Here is a 6,464-nt window from a genome sequence, read left to right as displayed (position 1 = left end):
CTAAGTGTAAACGATGAGCGCATTGCCAAATCACAAAGTTGGGAAATTTTTGTAGAAGTTTGATAGCAACACCTGATTTGTTTCCTAACATTACAGTAGCTCCATCAGGACAAAATGCAATGAAATGATTTTTTATATAGTTATCAGAAAATCCATATGAATTTAAAATAGCAATTATAGTAGCATGTAAACATTCCACGGTGGTATTTTCTAATTCTAGAAAATTATTAAACAAGAAGAACAAGTGACTCGCAAATTGGAGAAAATTTAACAAAGGGCTCGCGCGAGCCCCTTATAGCTTACCGCTGGTAATAATCAAGTTAAAAATGAGAAAAACTGGAGCGGTGGTTTCTTTGTTCTGCTAAGAAAAATCATCTTTACTTCCCCCCCCCCAATGCTTTCTCCTCTTTAGATTCTATATTTGTTACTTTTTTCATTTTGTGTTATGATTATACAGTAGTTCCACCCCCCCTTATCTGCGGGAGGGTAAGTTCCAAGACACCCGCGGATAGTACCGAACCCTATATATATATACACTGATTTCCTATATACATACAGTGATATATACTCAGGATTTAATCTTGGAGGGGGCCGAGCGCTCAAGATTTAACCTTTGGGGGCGGGGGCCGAGTTGAGTAGACGTTTTGCGAATACACACTACACATCGCATACGACCTATGACTGAGCATCTACAGTGATCGCTAATTCATAAGTAGCACACAACATAAATAAAAAAAATGAATTTTAATTAGGAAAAGAATTTTGGAAATTTTTCTAGTGTTTTTTTTTCTTTGCCCCCCCCCCCTCTGGGTGCGCCACTGCATACATACCTATGATAAAGTTTAATTTTTAAATTAGGCACATTAAGAGATTAATTAACAACAGTAACTAATAATAAAATACAACAATTATAACAACATAGTGTAATAAACGTTATCTGAATACGATGGAATCTTAGCAACCTGAACACACTTTTTTTTGGGGGGGGGGAAGGGAGGCTTTATTAAGTAAATTAAAGGTTACTTGAACACAAGCACTACGATATACCGCGACAGTTGATCTGATAACCGAGAACTACTCAGAACGACGCGCAATTCCAGATAACTTGATTTCCAAAAGGCTGCAAAACCGTGTAGCCTTCTCCACCTTTGCAACGAGTTGTCCTACTGTTGGACTATCTCTGGGATCAGCCGAATTGTTTATTACTAAAAACAAGAGCCATGCGTCATCATTTCAGCGATGTAAAATTAAATTGGCAAAGTGGATATTAGATCCAACATTATTTCAAAGCCGAATGTTTGTAGAGACTATGAAAGTTTAGTAAGTTGACCTGAGAGCTTACGAGAATACAATCATCGACATCCCTGAGTTGCACAAAGTACTTGACTAAGTAGCTAAGGCAACGTTTCGAGTTAAATTTATATCAATTTTCTGTGTTCAAGATAAAATTTGCTATTATTAAAAAAATGCAGCAGCAGTAGTACATATACTGCATAATCGTGATGAATCTGATTTCTTCTCATCGCTTTATGAGTTAATACGCCGGCCACTGAATTAGAAGATTTTATTTTCCGTATAGGCATGCGCCAATACCGATCCTCTTCAATTCTCTGCGCATAGTTCGGTAAGATATGGTCGGGAACAGCCTTCTTTAAATGCTTCGGCCAATTGCCGTTTGTCCGAATAAACCTTCTCAGACGACGGTGAACGTTTCTAACGCTTTTAAGACCACAATTACGCCTCCATAGACTGAGTAAACACCCGGAATATCTCACCTTTTGAGAAACCACATTAAATTTGCAAATATTGAATCTGATATATCTACTCTAGTATCGGGTCACAAGCATTTCCATTTCTCGCATCGAACAATAATTTGTTTCAATAAATATATTAACGTTTTTTTTTTTTAAAAAAAAAACAGTGTTTTTCGAATAATTTATGGCATAAATGATATTTTTCTATAGTGGTACGCCGATGAGGTTGTGCCCCAAATTTGATACGCGACTACTCTTGCCTTTTCATAAACACTGATGCTTGTGAATTCGAAATGTAAATCGTTATTGTCACTTATTTTAATTAATAATTTTTCCAAAGTCTCCACGCCAATATTACTCTTACCCTGCGTTTCTCAACCTTCCTAAGCCCAAGCACCAGTCAAATGCCTAAAACAATTCTGCAAACCACTAAGTTATGCAATTTTTTTTTAAAAACCTATTTGGGGATTATCAACATTTGGGAAAAACTGTGCCATTTATAACTTAATAAATTTAAAAGCATGCTTTGAATACATATGGAAACATAATTAATTAAATTGGAAGTAAATGATTAAAAGTGTATCATCAGTGAACAAAGTTTTAATTTTGTTCAATGATGTTTATTTGTTTATTAAACAAATAAAAAATATTATATAATTATGTTGCTATTTACGTTTTATGAGATGGATGAGCTTCTCGGCATTGCTGAGTTGCTGGATATCTGGCTCAATATTGGTCAACTTCAGTCGAAGATCGGCACACACACACACACTAAGACGAATTCTGTATTTTGTTTTTATTTGAAGGCGCGATGAAAATCCTTTCTCGCAAAGATAGGTTGTAGAAAACTGCATGACAATTTTCGGCTTCTTTAGATAATTCGGGAAATTCACTTCTCACTGAAGGCGAGATCCAGAATCGAGCCAAACCAAGATCACGGGATTGCATTTTAAGCCCACTGTCACTTGAAAGCTCGATTAACTGTTCTTTTTTCGATAACAAAAGGTCGTTCTCGTGACTGTAAGTCTGAAGTGGATGCGAACCCACAGAATTTTCTTATAAAATGTTATTTGGAAAATATGTTTCCAAATTCTGTTTCAGAGTTTTGAGGTGGACACCGACCCTTTCCCAGTGGTTAAATTCTAAACGAATACGTTCCGGGGGCCCAATACAAAATAACCAATTGTATTTACCTTTGAATGCTATCTGGAGAAGCTCCAAACCTCCCCGTCCTTTTCATCGCATTTCGTAATCAGGGTGACTCTTGATATTGACTTTATATACACATTCAAAACTGTAAACAATTGTTGAATAATAACACAATAATGTAGGCATAATTACCGTAAAGGGAGAAAAGTCAGAAAACAGAAAATTGTTCCTCCAAAATAACCAATTGTATTTACTTTTGAATGCGATCCACTGGTCGAGTGTCCAGTAAGTCAACAAATCTTTCCTTTCGTTCAGCCTATTAATATTATCGCATTGCAACTGATGGGAATTCTGTGTTTTGGGATTTTTTCGACCAGGTCCCGACAATCGAGACTTGGTCGAAAAAAACCCGGTTGCATAGGCAAGCGAGTTTTTTTTTCTTCCGGAAACCCGAGTTTCCAGAAGAAAACCGATTTTCTTGAGTTTCGATCCTGAAACTCAAGAAAATCAATCGCACTATTTCAGACAATATATTGCATTGGGGACCACGAGATGGTGGCACTTGGCTGACGCACTGTCTGCTCTCTTCGCCGGATGCTGTTAAAATAAGCAATAGTCTTGGGCTGGCTATCTTTAAAGCTGATAACGGAGAATGACTTCCCCCCTCAGTCTCCAAAGGTTAGATACGGATAAAACGGTCTCGCCGTTTTAGTTTCATTTATGAAATGAATATTCAATTCATACATGTTTTCAAACTACTAGAAACAACTCTTCTTATAACATTTGACAGACTCAAATGTGAATAATAAATTAATAAGCAATAAGAAATTTTTGCTTATTAATTTTTAGCCTTTTCAAGCCGAACATTTTTCTTTGCCTTGTTTTCAACCAGCTTTTGCTAACTCCGTTGTATATAGTTTAAAGGATAGATAGATGATCTGAACAGTATCAAAATATTTATTTACAAAGGGGTAAACGGTACATACGCGCACACTAGAGAGAGAGAGAGAGAGAGAGACAGATTGAAATCAAACTTGAACCATCAAGAGAACAACATCAAAAAACATTTGGTATAACAGTGGAGTTCAATGAATATTTCATTATTTTTTCTGTGTAATCGCCGAAGTGGTGAATTACATTTTTTCCCTCGCTGGTTTCCTTTCTACATATGTTATTCTTATTCCTTGTCATGAAAACAAACATTAAGGGCCAATTTCCTTATAAAGGTGTCCCTCCCATATTCGGGGAGCGACCGGGGATAGTAATATATAGTAAATAGTAATATATTTATTTATTATTATTATTATTTATTTATTTTTATTTATTATTATAAAAATTATTATTTATTTATTTTTATTTATTATTATAAAAAAAAATTATATTAAAAATAAAAATATTATTATTAACAACTAAGAATAAATCAGAATTTACACTTTCTTTTGATTACATTAAAAGGGATAGCGCGAACGCAGTCCCCACTACCAAAAATTCCACACTCCATCTATCCCAGTTTGGGAAAGTGGCAGAAGTCAACCAACCCGTGTGTGCAATGGGTCAGTCTCTTTCTGGGCAAACTTCCTTGTAGATCAAAGTTTTGCCAGCGCCAGGTAAGTATGCTACACGGATCCAAACTACAGCTATACTATAAACATTATATAAATTATAAATTGGTGTATTAAAAGAAAATGCATTTTATTTCTTTTTTAAAAGAATTTCTTTAATAAATTGATTTTAATTTAAAGTAATTTTAATATGCTATTAAAATTAAAAAAATTGGTTTATTATTATTTTTAAATTTATAATTAAGAAAGGAATGCGTATTAAATTGCGCTAATTCAGATTATCGCTTGATTCATACAGCAATTTTCCCATTATCCACGGTTTCTTCAGTTATTCGCGGTCAACATGGTCTGAAGATATTAAATGGAAAATTCCGGAAATAAAAATTTATAATTCGGCAAATCGATAATGACGGCAAAGTGGATATTAGATCCAACGCTATTTCAAAGCCGAATGTTTGTAGAAACTATGAAAGTTTAGTAAGTTGACCTGAGAACTTACGAGAATACAATCATCGGCAAAACCCGAGTTGCCTTAGCTACAAGGAGGCAGAAGACGTTTCTTTGGCATATTCAAATTGCCAGCATCATCACTGCTCTTGCACTTTGGGGCTATTATTTCTGGAATTTTCCATTTAATATTTTCGGACAGGGGTAACCGCGGATAAGGAGGACTATGGTATATGTTTTTGTGCTTAGTGGATTTTATTTTACTTTTACTTGTTTTATGATTTTACAGTTGCAAAACATGTAGCATTATTAAAAACAGTGGAAGTTTTATTTTATTTATGTAGTACTTATTTGAAACAATACTTTAACAAATAATCTTTTGGTGAAGCAGACAGAAAAAAACAGGAAAGTTACATATAAGCTAGCTAACGCCTTTTATTTCATTATAGGGAGTAGGGGAGGCCGTTTCTTTTCTAACTTTCGGAGACTGAATGGGCCGTTCAGTCTCCTAGCCAATCAGAGATAGCTGGCTAAGATCATCCCATATTATAAGTGATAACACGACGAAGAGATGAGATAGTACTTATTTGAGAGCAAATACTTGAATAAACACGTGTTTGGTGAGGCAAACAAAAACCGGGAGGGTTACATAATAAGCCGTTCACAGGCCCAAGTGATTAACTCACTTTTTGAATGTTTTTAAGTTCAGTGCCAAAGCACTTGATTGATGCTTAACCTTTTTATATTTAAAATATTGTTTTTAATAATTAGGCTTAACACCACTAATTGAGAAAAATTTTTTTGTCCCTCGAATAATAAATAATTTATTTCAGAAGCCAATGTGAATAACTCCATGATGTTTGCAATAATGCAATTCAAACACTTATAAGAATTTAGTTCAGTAATTTTTTAATGCAACAGTAAAAAATGTAACAGTTTCAAATGTTCAAAGTGCCACCTGGGGGTGACCTCCCCCTCCGCATCCCCACAGCTACGCCACTGCATACATATCAAATTACTGAATTTTCATGAAGACTATCAACAAACTACAGAAGAGCGCTTATGATAAACTCATTTCGTGGTATAACGTATAACGTTACTGGCTGGATGAGTGAAGCGAAAATGCTTTTCTTGTTCTTTATCCGTGTAAGTGATACAATGGATGAGGTGTTACTGAGCTTTCTGCTCGCCCTCTTGGGTCATGAAGTTATCTATGTTCGGTTCGAAGTAGAATTGATTTCGTTCGTTTATATTTGCAGTGTATTGCTTCACTGTAGTTGTTAGCTTGCTTGATCAGTGAATTTGAGTGCAGGTCTGCCTTGGAAAAGAATTTTTCAGCTAAATCACGGAGATGAGAAGGGATGTTTACTTCTCTATGGATCTGGGAGTTTCTTATGTACCATGGAGCATCCAGGATCATTGTTAGGCACTTATTCTGGATTCTTTGCAGTTTCGGTATGTTCGTTTTTGAGGTATGGTTCCATGCTGGAGAAGCGTAGGTGATAACTGGCCGAATTACAGTTTTGTACAGAGTTAGCTTGTTTCGTAGATC

General features: G+C 35.3%; 1 non-coding gene across 1 annotated transcript; it reads right to left on the bottom strand.

Moving 5' to 3' along the window:
- Positions 1-4,355: 4,355 nt before the first annotated feature.
- On the bottom strand, positions 4,356-4,518 carry LOC150094930 (U1 spliceosomal RNA). The gene has a single exon (XR_016550204.1). It is a non-coding gene; the product is annotated as a U1 spliceosomal RNA (small nuclear RNA).
- Positions 4,519-6,464: the final 1,946 nt, after the last annotated feature.

Source organism: Typopeltis vanoorti, chromosome 21 (genome assembly GCF_054136105.1).
Source record: "Typopeltis vanoorti isolate ZY-2024b chromosome 21, IOZ_Tvanoo_1.0, whole genome shotgun sequence".
NCBI lineage: Eukaryota > Metazoa > Arthropoda > Arachnida > Uropygi > Thelyphonidae > Typopeltis > Typopeltis vanoorti.
Note: the sequence above shows the minus strand (reverse complement) of the source record. Positions and strands in the feature narration are given on the sequence as shown.